At 42.1% G+C, this 13246-nt stretch overlaps 1 long non-coding RNA gene across 1 annotated transcript in view; it reads left to right on the top strand.

The window, feature by feature from the left end:
* LOC109917769 overlaps positions 1-10429 on the top strand; it is a 142881-nt gene extending 132452 nt beyond the window's left edge. The window contains exon 4 of the long non-coding RNA XR_007262610.1: positions 10348-10429. This is a non-coding gene — a long non-coding RNA (uncharacterized LOC109917769). The remainder of the gene's footprint in view (positions 1-10347) is intronic.
* The last annotated feature ends 2817 nt before the right edge of the window (positions 10430-13246 follow it).

The raw sequence follows: 13246 nt of genomic DNA, 5'->3' as shown, positions 1-13246 counted from the left end.
GCATTTTGGGAGGTCAACGGTGTGAGGAAAGTATACAGTAAATGGCAGGATCCTTAGGAACATTAATGTACAGAGGGATTTCTGAACGTGTGGTGATACAAGTGAATAAGATGATAAGGAAAAGTATATGGCATACTTACCTTCATCGTCAGTTTGGATCATGGAGTATAAAAGTTAGCAAGTCATGTTGCAGCTGTATAAAACTTTAGTTAGGCCATACTGTATTTGGAGCATTATGTGCAGTTCTGGTCACCACACTGTAGGAACAATGTCGAGGCTTTGGAGAGGATGGAAAAGAGGTTTACCAGGATGTTGAGATAGTAGGAACTGCCGATGCTGGAGAATCTGAGATAACAAGGTGTAGAGCTGGATGAACACAGCAGGCCAGGCAGCATCACAGGAGCAGGAATGCTCAGATGTTTCGGGTCTGGCCCCTTCTTCACAAATGGGGGAGGGGAAGGGGATTCTGAAATAGAGACAGAGGGAGAGGCGGATGGAAGATGGATAAAGGAGCAGATAGGTGGAGAGGAGACGGACAGGTCAAGGAGGCGGGGATGGAGCCAGTAAAGGTGAGTGTAGGTGGGGAGTTAGGGTGGGGCTTGGTCAGTGTTTTACTAGGATGTTGTCTGGATTGGACTGTACTAGCTATAACAAGAGGCTGGTCAAACTTGGATTGTTTTTGCTAGAGCATTGGAGGCTGAGAGGTAACCTGATAGTATTTAAAACTGAGACTCGTGGATAGTCAGAGTCCTTTTCCCAGGGTGGAAAGGTCAAATGCCGTGGGTCATAGGTTAAGGTGAGAGGGTTCAAGTTTAAAGGAGATGTGAGGCACATATTTATTTTGCACAGAGGTTGGTAGGTGCCTGGAGCTCGCTGCTAGGAGAGATGGTAGCAGCAGATATGATAAGAGGCATTTAGACATGCGCATGAACCAAGAGGAAATAAAGGTTACTAACCATGAGCAGGCAGATGGGACTAGTTTAGAGTGGCATTATGGTTGATGCAGACATAGTGAGCAAATCTCTGAGATGCAGAGATACCTGGGGGTCTGAGTGCATGGAATTGCCAAAGATTAATAAGTAAGTACAGTAAATAATTACAAAAGCTAATCGAATGTGATTGTTTATTGTAAAGGGAATTGAAGGCAAAAGTTGGCAGGTTGTGCTTCAGTTACACCGGTCACTGGTGAGACTGCATCGAGAGTATAGTGTATGGCATTTGTCTCTTCATTTGAGGAATGATGTTGAAAGCAGCTCAGAAGCTGTCATGTAACTGAAATGGGCAGGTTGCCTTATGAGGAAAGGTTAGATCGGCTGTGGTATCTTATAACTGCAGGAGTGTAGGAGGGATCTTCATTGAAATACTAAAGGCCCTGAGAGACCTTGTCAGAGTGGATGTAGAAAGGATGTTTACTCTTAATGGAAACCATAACAGGAAATCACTTTAAATATAAGGCGTGGCCATTCACTGTAGATGTGAGGATGTTTTTAAATTTGAAAATCTCTTCCTCAAAAAATAGTACGGAGAATTCTTTAAATATTTTTAAGGCAGAGGTTGATAGATTCTTGGTAAGCAAGGGGAAATGTCGGCAGGATTGAGAAGTAATCTGACCATGATGATCTTAAATTGCAGAATAGGCTCCAGCATCGTCGTCTACTCCTGATCCATATGTTTCAGGAAGGAATTAAATCTGTCTGTGTGACATGCTGCTAAATGCAGTGTGCAGATGGAATATCAAGCTGCAAGATGAAGGCACAGGGAGATGTTTTTCAAATGAACCTAACAATTTCCTTACCTCAGCAACTCTGCAAAGACTGTTGAGCAACGCAGAAAGACCAAGAATAATTATAGCCATAGCCTTGGACCTGCCTCAAAAGGTTTGATGACACCTGTGAGAACTGTTCTCTGAGGACCACCCAATCCCCAAACTTAAATAATCCAGAGTCAGGAGTGTGTTATCACTTGGAGAAATGCACTTTCTTCATCTTGGAACACGTGCTCTCCATCTGTAAAATTTCCCTGCTTCCTTTATTATTAATCAGGACCTGGTTATGCTTGTGTAGGATCCACCTTGTCTAATTTTGCAAAAGATATATTTTCTTCCTTTCTCTTTCTGTTCTTGATCACACGATCTCTCCGGTGGAAAAGAGGCGACCATAATGTGGTGTTTCTTTCAGTAAAGACAGAAGTTGTCCTTCACGCATTGTTTTGTTCATTTTTAACCTGATCTGATCTTTTCTTTCCCTCGGGCTGTTAGCCTCCATGTTCTTTTGTGTTCCTGTTTCTCTTTTGCTGCTGTTTTTCTGTCTATCATTGACCCCTGAGTTTTTGCCTGTTTTTTGACGGTTAATTTTTCTCTCTTTCAGTCTTTTTTAAATTCCTGCTCTCTTTTTTTTTTTTTTACTCTTGCCAGGCTTATGTTTATTTCTGTATATCTTCGCCGGTCACACGTTGAAGCACCTTGCACTGTTCTCTAAACCTTTGGAAATAAGGACATAAACTCAGACTGTCCCCTTCTCGATAACCTGTAATGCAACAACATGAAGATTTGTATGTTGTAGGTGTTGTTGCCTGATTCTAGAAATATCCCATGTACCTTTCAGTGGTATTGCCTCCATTGAGGGTCACTGCCCTCCTTTTAGATCCTTATTCAGTCATGTTACCATCATTGGCAGCTTTTCACAGTTGGCCTTACCCATTCTCTATTATTCTGCTTGTGTCCAGAAGCCTTTTATTTCCTTTCTCTCTCTCTCTTTGTCTCTGACTAACACTGAAGAGGATATAAGGAGACTACAAAGGAAGCTGAATAGGTTAAGTGTTGGGCAAAGATGTGGCAAACAGAGTATCATGTGGGAAATAACAGTGTGGAGCTGGAGGAACACAGCAGGCCAGGCAGCATCAGAGGAGCAGGAAAGTGCACGTTTGTGAAGAAGGGTCCCAACCCAAAACGTCAACTTTCCTGCTCCTCTGATGCTGCCTGGCCTCCTGTGTTCCTCCAGCACCACACTGTTATCTCTAAATCCAGCATCTGCAGTTCTTACTATCTCTATCATGTGGGGAAAGATGTGATACTGCCTATTTTGGCAGGAAAAATAATCAAGAAGAATGTTGTCTAAATGTTAAGGGATTGCAGAGCTCTGATACTTGATGTCTATTTTGTGAGGTGATTCCCAGTGCCTTTGGGGATAACAGGTTTTACTCTAAATGCTTTAAAATAGCTGCTGCAAGCTGCAGCTCTTCCTGCAGAATTTTCCCTTGATAAACTCAAAGGCAGTTGATCATACGCAGCCTCTCGTAAACACAGTGAAACTGAACACCTTACTCCTGACATTCTGTTATTCTAGTACTTCCTGCACCCTTAACTGCTGTTCTTTCATTGCTCATTTCCATTCAGTCACCCCACCTCTATTAGTATGCATACTGCATAAGAAATTCAAAGTTCACCCCTCTGTGCACAGATGATCATTGCTTTGTGTAAGTTCTTACAAATCTTTTGCAACCACTTGAGTACTTGAAAATCACTTAAAAATAGAGATGTGCTGAGGGTTTCTTTTCAGGACAAATGCAAGAACACCAAATTTCAAATGATCATTCTGCAATAATGAATGCAATAATAAGTTGATAATTTGTGAGTGCTTATTCAAGAGGCAAGACTTAAAATATGACTGAGAACTGCACCCATGACTCTGGCTGCGCAATGATGTCGCCTCCATGTTGCGAGTGCTTCGTGATCAGAGGTTTCTGAACCTGACTCAAGTCCTCCCTGAAACTCATGATCTCGATCACTCCAGATACTCAAGGCCTTGGTCATATCCTTGAGAAATGGTTTCCAAGGATATGACCCGGCAGACCACGAAGCTCCATGTGTACGACTACCACGACTGGTTGGGGAGTTTAGGAGAAAATAGTTTGGTGCCATTAAAGATGGTGAATCTTCCACGCAGCAAATGTTTGTGCCTTTCTTGAGACATTTAATCAACCCTTTCAGAGATGTTATAGCATGCCTTGGGAGCAGGTAGGACTTGAACCTGAGCCTCATAGTTCAGACTTAGGGCCATTACCATGACAACAAATGTTGATATTTTTGGCTTGGTCCCTTTTAACGGGGAAACATTGTTCAATAATACCTTCACGAATTGACAATTTAGCTTTACTCAAGTTAAAACATTTGAAATTTAGCCTCTTAACTGTTTCCAAGTATATTTGCTTCTTTGTTTCTAAATTAAGGTAGTTAGCCTCTCAGAAGTCGTGGTGGGGCTGGGGGGGAGAAGAAATTATTATTTCACAGGACGTCCAAGTAATGGTACAGAATTGGATTCAAGCTTCATACAACATGTGCATAATAGGTTTGACATGATTTCACAAAATAACAAAACAAAATAAATTCCAAATTTATTCCACCAGCATTAAAGTAGTCATTGTACCCAACTTTGTCTGTGCATTCTTGGTACATTGTTTCTGTCCACCTACAGTCTCTTCCTGCTCTTTAGCTAACTCCTGACTTCTTCATTCATGTGACAACTCGACCCTGAATTTATTATGGTTGGTGTGATTAATGCAGTTTATACTGTAAACCAACTTTCTATGAAAATGACGAGTTAAAGAACAGCGTTCCAATGTGTTTTACCATTTAATGATTTGAAAGATTAGTTACATTTAATTCTGCCAACAGGAGGGGCAGGCCTGTTGTAAGGGTTTCAATAGGTCATTCAGTACTCTTCGAGGTCACTGATGGGTTCAAAGGTGGCAGCTATCGAGACTGGAAGACTATCATCAATAAACATGGAGCTGGAAAAGCACAGCTGGTCTGACAGCATCCGAGGAGCAGCTAGTCAATGTTTCAGCCCGAAACTTCGTGCCTGCAGTCCTTACTGTCTGCAAGACTGGAAGACTGTTTGGAGATAGCTGTGCTGCTAAAGGCAGCTAAACTGCTTGGGTTTGATGCAGTTGGGCTCAGGAAGTCTTAGAGCAGTTGAAATAGCTCTTGCAGTGAGGATTTAGAGATGTTGTAGGAACTGTGAAGGCTTGAGAAAAAGCCTGTGCACAATTAAAAATTGATTAGAGCAGAGAGTGAGAGCTGAAAGCTCTCAAGCAGTACCGGTTGTGCGCAACTGAGCTGGATTGGAGCTCAGGAAATCAATCTAAGACAGTAGTGGCTCGGTGAAGCTTACTGTTTGTGAAAAGTTGGAATTGTGCTTGTGAGAAAGTGCTAGATTGCTGTTTTCTTGAATCCACTAAAACATAGTCTCGGGGAAGGAGCTGGACAACTAGGATATAATAGGTCGTTGAGACAATCCATGACCAAACAGCTTTTAAAAGACTTTCAAGGCCAGGTCATTGAAAGTGAACAATTATTTCTTGTGACATTTTAATGAGATTTGCTGACAGTGTCACTAATGTCTTGGTAGGTGAGGGTGGGGGAGTTGTTGAGAAATTCATATGGCCTGTTTGATCGCATTTGCTTTTGTGTTTTGCTGTGTGTTTGATCATTTGCCTCCTGTTACCTTGAGGATATTAGAATAGCTTTTAGTAATCTTTACAGTGTAAACCTTTAGGGTAAATAATATTTGCATGTTTGTTTAAGTTTTATTTGTAATAAACTACTTATTCTTGGTTGGGGAAGGAAGCCTGGCTGCATTATTTCTAATATTAAACCAGATATAGACTAAAACTTTGATAATTGCTGCTGTAATTAAATTTGAAGATTTGCTCTGACCAGTGGAGGGATGGGAAAGGAGTTTGTGCACCCTTCCAACCTGACTTTCCCACCTCCCCTATACGTCATACTTTGATTTGCTCTTCCCCTTCTCACTGTTTGGACCTGGTGGGGCTCTGTTTCTCTGTTGTTCACTGCTGACACTTCTCCTTCCATGATATTTGTGCCTGTCCATTTTTTAAATCATGTTATTAATAGCACCTGCCTCCTCTTCCCCTCCTATCCAACCTTGTTGGTGCCTCAAATACTTACTCCAAAATTTACTGTGCTTCCAGTGACCATGGAGGTGGCATTTCTGACATGCCAGAGCTCCCTACAGTTGGCTTCATCAATACACACGTTGATGTTTCTCTACATATGAAAAATGCAGTTGGCAAAGCTCTCTCGTTCACATTAAATGAAGAAGACTTCTGCTTTGGTGTAATTACATTAAACAAGATTCAATAATTTTGAGCACATGCTAGGATTGGTTTCCCTGTGTGCTCATACCAATCTACAGGTTATTATTCACCAACAAATCTTCAGATTAATTGCAGCAATTCATTGTGGTTGAATGGTTGCATATTTGCTGGGCTACTTTTCACACCAGTTGACTCTCAGCTAATTTATTTCTCAGTATAATCGCAGCACGAGACAGTTGAGCCAAGAGACAGAAACCATCATTTGCACTTTGCTCTGACTGTCGCTCCATTAAAGGACAATGCAGCTGGGGGCTGGTTTCTGTTTGGCTTTGAATTGATCATTACCATTAAAAGAAGAGTTTATAGTTATATAACTCTGTGGCTACAGAAAGAAAATCCCAAAATGCTTCACAGTGGTATGTTCAAAGGAAAGAAGGCTGCACAATGTGGGGAGGTGTTCGGGGGAGCCAGGATTTTAAGAAAGATTGAAGTGCGCTATATAAACTCTATGGTTGGAGTTTGAGATGGTTATGAATTGGGAGCTTGCATTGTACTGGTGTATTAGAATAACGGTTCACAAATGACTGCATAAAGTAGCCCAGTGCTTCGCAACATGTAGCCACAGATGAAGAGCACATCAATATCTTACCCATTTGTGTGACATTCTTTATCCACTCTTCTAATAGTTGCAGTGTTCTGTTTCATTTTAAATGATTTAAATTGATAATATCTTTACGTGACATTTCTCCACAGTCTGTTTTAATTGTTACCTTGCTAAACATTCCTGTATGACTATGGCATATAATAACTTCTGGGCTCATACCATTCATTCATGGTCTCAGCACCTGCTGTCACTGCTATTTCCACATCTCTGAATGTGGTGCATGCATTTTTAAATTTTATGATCCTCACCATCTGTTTTGACTGTACTGTTGCATAAGGAAAAAAGAATTAAATGAAAGCTTTATTGAAAACCCAGCCGAGTAGATTCCCAAGGATGTCTGTGTGCCGCGCCTTGCTGGTTGTGGAATAGCTCAGTTTATACATCAGGCTGGCTTGTCAGCCAGAGGAAGCAAATGTGATCGCATCTAAGTCCCTCTGCCCCAAAACCCCCTGCATCCAAGTGTGACCCTTAACAGTTCAGGTTAAATGCTGGTGATGGAGGTCAGAGTTGGAGGAATACACACGCCTCAGCGCATAGCAGTAGTTTGAGACAGGGATAGAGCATTTTGCACGATTCTGACCCAGGAACAAAAGAAACAGTTCTCCTGCAATGAGTGAACAAGTTGCTATCCAGTTATACCAGCTGGTAACATTTGCCTGGCAGTTTTGGGTCTTGCCCACTTGGAAGCGGTCGACACTGGTTGCTGACCAGTTGGCAATTACCAACTGGAAAGAATCATTACTGGTCAGCTTTTCCAGCCTAAGGAATGGTTATGACCTTTTTTTTTATTTTGCTCATTCCATTTGAACTCAATGTAGTGAACCCACCGCTAATGTGTTAAGACTTTGACTGTAAGCTTGATGATGTGTGCAGTCATGACAAACTAGCTAAGAAACATGGAGGTGATGCTGACTGCCTGCAAGTTTCAAACCTTTATTTGGAAAACGCAAATAAACTGCTCGTTATGTAAGCCATTTAAATAAAAACTTCCCATCGGTTGAACCTAATACGTCTTCAGGAAAAATGCAGTTTGTTGTTGCAGTCCTCTCTTTATTAGTGGTATAGTTAGTCACCCTTCCCTCTTGTGACCCTATCTCCACACTTAGCGAATGAGTGCGGCGTTGGCGAATGAAGCACACTGGTGGGTAGAGAGACGGAAAGGATTAGACTGCCACTGAATTCGTCTGGAGAAGTAAATAAAAGTTTTCTAATGAAATTACAGCACAGTCAAAGTAAATCTGTGGTTCAATTGCTCTCAAAGTCCCCCTCTTTTTATATTCCTCCACACATTTGCTGTAGAGAAAATACAATAAAACAAAAATGAAATCCTTAACTGACTGTTAGCCAATTACTTTGAAAGCTTTTATGGATTGTTGTTTGTAAATTGAAATCTATTTCTCTCTGTGTGTGTCTCTCAAAGAGCAACCATGTTGCATGTTACTGGCTTTTCACCTCTGCTTCCAATTAACAAAGGCCAGTCAGCATACAGCAGTGCCAGGAATTCCAGGTTAAAGCCAGAGGGTTCAGGAATGTTTGACAAAAACGTACTTCCCTCCTGAGCTGAATTTGGGGGAGGGGCAGCGGGTGGAAGGCCTCTGGTTAGGACCACATTTGCACACCAAAAAAGTCAACTTCTAAGCTCTTACATCTACCTGGCCACCGCCATCTCAAGAAGTGACATGACACTCAGGTTATAGTCCAACGAGTTTATTTAAAATCACAAGCTTTCGAAGCGCTGCTCTTTCGTCAGGTGAATTATAGCGCTCCGAAAGTTTGTGATTTTAAATAAACTTGGTCGGGCTATAACCTTCTGTTGTGTGACTTCTGACTTTGTCCACCCCAGTCCAACACTGGCATCTCCACATAATGGCTACCATCACAAGACTTCATGTCTTGCTCCCTGCCCTTTCCCACAAGCCTCTGATGGCCACCCCTGAGCCTTATTGTGGCCTCAGTCTGCTCTGGCCCTGTCCTGGAGTCTCCAAATTGCAATCTGGTCCAACTGCTGCCCCCCTCCTTCCCCACCCTCCCCCATCGCAGTTCGTTGTCTGTTCCTCTTGCATTCCCTCTTCCCTGCACCCCTCCTCTCTCCCCGAGTCCTGGTCTCACTCTGGATTCCACCCCAAATATCTCCTTTGACCTGCAAGAGTGAGGGTGGCCGACGGAATGATTGAGAGAGGATGCCTGTGTGCTGTATGCAAAGCCACATTTTCCAGGCAAATTTCCATTGTCTGTTGTCCAAGTCAGGCTGGGGGCTTGTTCATTTGCTTCCAGTTCCTCCCCATCTTCCTGTTGTTCTCCATTGATTCTCTTCAGATTCTCCAAATGCCTGTGTTAAATCAAGAAACACTGTGGCTTGCTGATCTGAGGCTTTCCCAGTGTTGGTGCCTTGAAGTGGCCAGTGTTGGTGCAGAAATGAAAGAATGACAGGGTTGGAAGGGAAGGCTGTAGCCAAACCAGGATTCACAGTGCAGCCATCTTGCATTCAAGTGTGCACCAGTTTTATTTTCTAATCTCAGCCACATCTCTCCGTATTTCTTGTATCTTTGCATGTAGTTTGACATGTGGCGGATCTGCAAATCTTGTCAGGCATATCTTCTGTGTAATGTTACTTTTTCTGAAAAAGAACTTGAATGCAAATTGAAACAATGAACATACGTACACCCCAAGCGGCCTTTCACTTTGTAAATGATTATTTCACCGGCTGGAAAAAACATATACTTGGAATGTTGCAGACGGAACCTGAATACCATTTGAGCTAGAAGTCTGTCAGTCACCTTGTTTTGGCAAACATAAGCTGATAAACAGTTCCAGTGCGATAAACGAAGCAGAAGAACCGAAGCAGCAATCTTGCATTACTCCGAGCACTTGCAGCAGATTGTTACTTAGTCCCCAGTTCTCAGATTGAATTTCAGGTATAAGTTGCAATGCAAATCTCATGATTGAATTGGGTGCAATAATGATTTTGGGTTCGATTTGCCTGTTGTTCCCAGGATATGCTGGTTAGATCCATTTGCTGTTCCTATGCAGTTTTGAATTATTTTGTTTTCCTTCTGTGTTCAGTGTTGATTGACGAGCACATACCACTCCTCGAGATACCGTTAAGAGAACAAAGTTTTGAGCTGTTCACCCAAGCTGGCAGTCTGTTCCAGAAACTTCTGCCTTTTTCATTCATAACAGAAATCCCTCCTTTGTTTCCTGTTTACTTTTGTTGCCATCAGTTCGTAAATCTGACTGTCTGTCCTGAAACCGAACTTGCTGTCCTTTCAGAATTGTTATAGGCACGTCTTGTCCTTCAGCTTACATCAATAGCACACTGCAGGACCTTAAAGGGGAGCTTTATTGGTGATTCATAGGGAGGAGTTATAAAATTTATCTGTAGGTGAAATGCACAACTTTCAGGACATAGCATCATGCTGATGAATAAACAACTGCCAAAACATTTAGTCAGCCTAAAATCGCATGGCACCTGTCCATAGTCAGATGGATTCTAGCTGCTGCGACAAATGAAAATCATTTGGACTATGAGTGGTAAGGTGGTTTACATTATGCTTTCAATTTTGCAGCAAATGAAGAGAATGTGAAAAGATCTGAGCCAGCAGTGTGGGTCTGAAACTATCTCCAGCCTCTAATCATCTGACGTTAAAGGTAAAATCTTCATCCCCTTGAGGTGCTACTGTTGCTTAGTCATTGTAAACCACTTGTTGACTGGTTTGAAAAACATCAGAGATTATTACTCATAACTAGAATGGCAGGAACCTTTGAACTTGGGAGTAAACAAAAAAAAACATGCACGTCTGTTGTAACCATTTTACAAATAACTTTGGAATTATGGATGGAAAGAAAACAAATATTTACAAGGTTAAGGGAAGGCTTTGAAAGTGACAACAACAGCTAACTGTTTAGGGAAAAAATAAATGCCTCTTGCATTGTGGACAGAAAATAGGGAGAAAGGGCTTCTGTGTGGACGAGTCCATCCAAAACAATGGCCAATAAAAATCTGAAGTGTGGACTTGAGCAAAATCTTAAATACTGCCCATTTCAGTCTGAACTCTTTCCCCCCCCCCCTCAGATTTTGGGATGGATCTCAGGCAGAGGTGATGGGGTGGGTAGGATGTTATTGGAGTGAAAAAATCAAGCATGTCTACTTTTCATTTAATGGGATTGTTGTGGATAGAGAGGCTGTAGTTCTTTGCTCTGAGCACTCTCAATCTTCATGATATTGTCTCTCTCGCTCTCACACGCACACGCACAAAGTGTGGAAATGTTAATTATTAAGGCTGATGTGTTTTTGTTTACACACTAGCAGCTTGTTTATGTTAAGTTTCAGAGAAATATTGAGGGGGTAACTACTCACTCAAAACTAACCCTGCTAAGCAGAACATGTTACACTGGGCTCCCAAAACAATTGCTGTGCTCAGAACCTGGTTGCGGTAGGAGACTTCCAGGAGGACTACTTTAGAAATATCTCCATAACGTCCCTGACCAAGTCAAAAATTGTTCCGACTCATGAGAGCCCGTGCTATATGAATGACCAAAGTGGAGAAGGCTCACTTGGGAATGCACTGAATGCATTGAGAGACTTGCTCGATGTATCAGAGAGAGAGCATGCTCGAACCTCCGATCGATACCCACCACCTCGATGCTTCAAGGACCAGCAGCCCCATGTGTGGCAGAGTCTGTATATTGCACTTTGGACTTAACCGTCTCAAGGCTCATTAAGATGATGGAAGCAAGACTTACTCAGTCCTGAGACACTGCTGAAGACAGAAGAACCCAATGTAAGATGTTTGCAGGAGGGCACATCTTGGCGGGGGGGGGCGTCGAGTGCAGATGGGAAAACACAAATTGGCCTTAAATTAACACAAGCAAATCCAGAGAGAACATTATGGTAAAACACTCCCACAGGAATGAATGGTGTATTACTTGTAAAGAGCAATTAAGTGGGAATTGGAGTGAATTTCATGTGCTTGCTCTTTCTGCTTGAGTTCACTTGGCCTTTCTTTTCTCTCTGAATGATGCTGAAATGACAGTGCTGTGAATGACTCTGACTGACTGAATGCTTTCATCTTCTGCCAGCTTCCAGCTCAATTGGATCCTGCAGATACTTTGTAAAAATACAGGACAACAATATTCTATTTAACAAAGCTTCCTGCTTTGTATAAAGCTGTACAAGTGTTAGCAATTACATTTGAGCAATTCATTTCAAATTCATTCTTCTTTTCTTAAAATAATGAGAAATATTATTTCATCAATTTTTTTGTCCTAATGCTGCTGACTCCTATTTTTCCATTTGGGTTCCCAAGCAACTGGGTTATCTCATTGCACAGTTAGCAGAATGACTAATTCTGTTTTTATTTTAAGAGAATAATTTAATGAGAAGAGACCAGCTTCTCATGGTTGAGAAAGTTGACTAAAATTGTACTCTGTGCTTGATAATATGGTGGACATATATTCCAGCAATTCCTTCAGTTAAAAAGACCTCAGGGTAGGTTTCTGTTTTAAGGGTTGCATTAATTTGGGAAAAGATAAGATGTCGAAAACAAATGTTGCTTTTGCAGTTGAAGTATTATTTATGTCATTGTGGATTATGTAGCAAAAGCGATGTGGGAGCCAAATCATACTGTTGCTCTTATCTCTGGCAGGCACTTTGACACAATGAAATGCAATTGTGGAAGTATTGTGAGAGAATTAACTGTATTAAGAATCAATTGTAATAAAAGCCATAAAACTCTTGTCCTGCAGCAAGTTGCATTATATTAGACATGCATATTTGTAATATTCAGCATGTTATTTAATTCTTGTCCTGTAGCAGTGATGAAATTTCAAGTGATGCTCCCTCCGTACTTTTGTGGGTGACAGAAACATAGCAAAGCCTAAGAAGACTAGGGCTGAATGTTTAGCCCTGATGCGATTTGACAGAGGTGACCAGTGTGCCCGTTGCCCCATGCCATTCTGCCTGATATTGGGGTGCAGCAGGGCTACGTGCCCTCAGGAAGCAGGGTGCTAACTCAGACGCTTGAAGGCCTATTAAGGTCTGCCACCTGTGGTTGACTAGAATTTTCTGCATGGCCTCCAGCTCCCCAAACTCATGGGGGCACAGAGTAGTTGCCTGGAGGCTGTGTCTGGGGTTGAGATGTGGGCAACGCTCCTGGTGGTTTTAAAAGTCCTTACTGTCTGCCCTACGCCAGTCAGTACCAGGTGTGAGCAGTGACTATCTTCTTTTTCCTGAAGCTCCTATCTTTGATTGTGTTTGCAATTCCTTGCTCCTCCAAGCTTGATTGTTCCTCGGCTACACATATTGCAAGCAGACATAGTAGGAAGTGCAGATGCTGGAGAATCTGAGATAACAAGGTGTAGAGGTGGATGAACACAGCAGGCCAAGCAGCATCAGAGGAGCAGGAAGGCTGACGTTTCGGGCCTAGACCCTTCTTCAGAAAAATTTTCTGAAGAAGGGTCTAGGCC

Source organism: Rhincodon typus, chromosome 8, assembly GCF_021869965.1.
Source record: "Rhincodon typus isolate 14 chromosome 8, sRhiTyp1.1, whole genome shotgun sequence".
NCBI lineage: Eukaryota > Metazoa > Chordata > Chondrichthyes > Orectolobiformes > Rhincodontidae > Rhincodon > Rhincodon typus.
This window is presented reverse-complemented; position numbering and strand designations above follow the sequence as displayed.